Genomic DNA, 3929 nt, shown 5'->3' on the forward strand with positions numbered 1-3929 from the left:
TTTTAAGTTAAAGAAAATAAGTTTTAATTTTTAAAATAAATTTTTAAGTTAAAAAAAATTTAAGTTTTAATTTTTAAAATAAATTTTTAAGTTAAAAAAATTTAAGTTTTAATTTTTAAAATAAATTTTTAAGTTAAAAAAAAAATTAAGTTTTAATTTTCAAAATAAATTTTTAAGTTAAAAAATTTAAGTTTTAATTTTTAAAATATATTTTTAAATTTTTAAAAAAATTAAGTTTTAATTTTTAAAATAAATATTTAAGTTAAAAAGAATTTAACTTTAAATTTTTAAAATTAATTTTAAAAAAAAAAATTTTAATTTCAATTTTAAGTTAATTTAATTTTAAATTAATTTTAATTTAATTTTAATTTTAGTTTTAATTTTAATTTTAATTTAAATTTAAATTTAATTTTAATTTTAATTTTAAAGTTAATAGTCATCTCACCCGATCTATGTTTTCTATCAGGGAATCATAAATTAAAATAAATTTTTAAGTTAAAAAAATTAAGTTTTAATTTTTAAAATAAATTTTTAAGTTAAAAAATTTAAGTTTTAATTTTTAAAATAAAATTTTAAATTAAAAAATTTAAATTTTAATTTTTAAAATAAAATTTGAAGTTAAAAAGAATTTAAGTTTAAATTTTTAAAACTAATTTTAAAAAATTAATTTTAATTTTAATTTTAATTTAATTTAAATTTAAATTTAATTTAATTTTAATTTTAATTTAAATTTAATTTAAATTTAAATTTAATTTAATTTAAATTTAATTTTAATTTTAAAGTTAATAGTCATCTCACCCGATCTATGTTTTCAATCAGGGAATCATATAATTTTGTGAGATGAATTTGGTTTAATTTTAGGGTTTGTTTTTAACTTGTGCTAGATTTAGGTTTAGCTTTGGGTTTAACAAATAGGCGTTCTCTGGATAAACTTCTGGGCTATGTTGAGTCACTTGGACATCATTAAAGTAACCATGCCTTCGAGGTTTTCCAAATAGTCCTATCCACTAGACTTAGTACAAAACCTTAGTCTAACTAGTTAAGATCCATAAAGGGTAGCTTCGATCACTTCCACTTAGCCAAATGCACCAGGTCAAAGCCACATCTTCCTAGACATGCATAGACTAAGCTTCCCTAACGTACTATCATCCAAAATTTCACCAGTACCATTTTTCAAGTTAAACTTGAACTCTTTTTAACTAATCCTAATTACCTTGTCGGGTAGGTTGGTTAGGGTTACCCTGCCGGGTAGGTTAGTTTTGGAGGTGCCAGCTATTCTGGAGCCTCCCCTTGAATTAATGACCATTAATTTAATCTTTAGTTCTCGGTTTATGTCTATTTCTTTTATAATTATATTTTACTTGATGATAGTTTAAATTTTGTTGAGTTCTAATATGTTTAGATTTTAAATTTTTTGGTTTAGGTTTGTGTTCTGGTTTTTGATTTGGTTTATTTGACTTTACGTAATATATTTTATCTTTAGGAATATAATATTGGTTAAGTCCTATTTGCGTGGTTAAACATGCTTTCGGAACCCAGACTTTATTCGTTGGTTTGTATTGGGTTATTAACGATTTAAAAGTTGTATTTGAGTTCAACTTATATCTGAGCCCGGTTTTATTATAACATGCTTTTTGATTATTTAGGATTAAGTCTAAATTTTTTGATCTGGTTGTAAATTTTTCTAACATAATTTTTAAATTATTAATTTCTAATTTTAATGATGAATTCTCCTCCTCAAGTGTTAGATCTTCAGTTGGTTTATTATTTACAACTTGTTCCTTGAGGATTTGATTTTCCTCGAGGAGCAATTTGTTTTCATTTTCTAATTTAACTAACTTATTATTTAAGCAAGAAATGCTTTTAAAAAACTTTCGGTTTAAGGTTAGGAATACCTCTTCGAAACCTTCGGAAACGAGTACGGACTCGTGGCTCGATTCGGGTTCGGACCCGTCTTCCGATTCGTCTTTCGACTCTGCTTCGAGGGCCATCAGCGCGAGGTGGCTCTGGTGCTTCTGATCTTCTGCTTCCGATTCTTCCGAGGAGGAGTCGTCCCACGTCGCTTTGAGGGCCTTCTTTTTGGTCGGCTTCGGTTTGTCGATCTTCAATCTCGGGCACTCGTTCTTGTAGTGGCCCTTCTTGTTGCATCCGAAGCATGTCACACTCCTCGATTCGGTTGGAGAATTGATCTTTTGAAGGCCCTTCTTGCTGAAGCTTCTTTTCCTCCTGGTGAACATCTTCCTTACCAAGTTCACCAGGTGTTCTTCATCTTCAGAGTTCTAGTCAGAATCGTCTTCCGGTTAAGACTTGTTACTTCTTTTCTTTTGAGGAACCTGCAAATAAAGCTACACCTTTCTCAACCCCGACGTTAGTTTGCTCATGCAGTTCTAATTCACAAAAAATCTCATCTAGTTTTAATTTTGATAAATTTTTAGAGATCTTGTAGGCATCTACGATAGATGCCCACAAGTTGTTGCATGGAAAAGCGTTTAAAGCATATCTTATTAAGTCCCGGTTCTCCATTTGGTGCCCTATTGCGTGGAGTCCGTTGAGAATATCTTTGATTCTTGCGTGGAGTTGGCTGGCCGTTTCTCCTTCCTGCATTTTTATGTTAAATATTTTATTTAAAAGCAAGTCTCGTTTTGTTACCTTAACATCGCTTGTTCCTTCGTGCAACTCGATCAGTTTGTCCCACAACTCTTTAGCGTTTTTATGTGGTTCGACCCGGTTCAGTTCTTCTCTAGTTAATCCACACTGTAATGTGTTGATTGCCTTGTTCTCTGTTGATGCCTTCTTCTTTAAGTCTGTTGTCCATTCTTCAGGTTCCAGTAGATTCCCGGAGCTATCTATTGGTATTTTGTAGGCTCTTGTGACGCTCAGCCATTGATCGAAGTCTGTTTTTAGATATACTTCCATCCGCTTCTTCTAGTATGAGAAATCATCCCCACTGAAAAGGGGAGGTCGCACTTGTTGGTGCGGGTAGCACTAACGGTCTAACCCAGGTTTTGATGAATGACAAATGGGTTAAGTTAGTTGTGTTGTTGTCTGACACTTTTATCAAGTGTGCAGGAAAAGTCCAGCTAGGTCGACGGGCTGACCGGATAGCTGGCGAGAAGTCCAAGCGGGTCGACGGGCTGACCGGACGCTTGGCGAGAAGTCCAGCTAGGTCGACGGGCTGACCGGATAGCTGGCGAGAAGTCCAAGCGGGTCGACGGGCTGACCGGATGCTTGGCAAGAAGTCCAGACGGGTCGACGGGCTGACCGGACGTCTGGCAGGTAAGTGAGGTAAGTCACTGGAGGGGAGTGACTGCGAGGACGCGTTCCCGGGAAGGGAACATTAGGCGTCGATCCGGCTTAGATCCATTTCGGATATCTAAGTCGAGATCGTGACTAGATTCCGGTCTCGGAAAGACGGAATATAAGTCATACCGATGCTAATTTTTATTACTTAGCGTATCTGTAAAATGTGCTAACTGTGCTGCAGGGTTTATTTGCCTCGGACTAACACTGTTTTGCAGGTAGGGAACAGTGAGGGTCCGGGCGCCCGGAATGGCTCCGGGCGCCCGGAGGCAAGTTTTATCCCCAAGACGACGTTGACACTTGGAGCATGCTGGTTGGGAGTGTTACGTCACATTCCAGGCGCCCGGAAGGGATCCAGGCGCCCGGAGCAGCATATAAAAGAAGCCCCAGGCAGGAGCTTCAAAATACAAGTCTGCTGAGAACTCTGAGTCCAATCACTCTGCTGCTCTGCGCTCCAACAACGTTCACAAAGCTCCGACGACTCACTCCGGCTCATTTTTAATTCATTGTTTGTCGGTTAGCTTTGTTTTCTTTCTTTTTCATTAGCAATATTTGTACGTAAATTGTAATTATCCGAATTGCTAGTGAATTGCCCAACGAAAGTACTCAAGGAGTACGGGCTTCGAGTA

The sequence above is a fragment of the Zingiber officinale genome, chromosome 4B, assembly GCF_018446385.1.
Source record: "Zingiber officinale cultivar Zhangliang chromosome 4B, Zo_v1.1, whole genome shotgun sequence".
Taxonomy (NCBI): domain Eukaryota; kingdom Viridiplantae; phylum Streptophyta; class Magnoliopsida; order Zingiberales; family Zingiberaceae; genus Zingiber; species Zingiber officinale.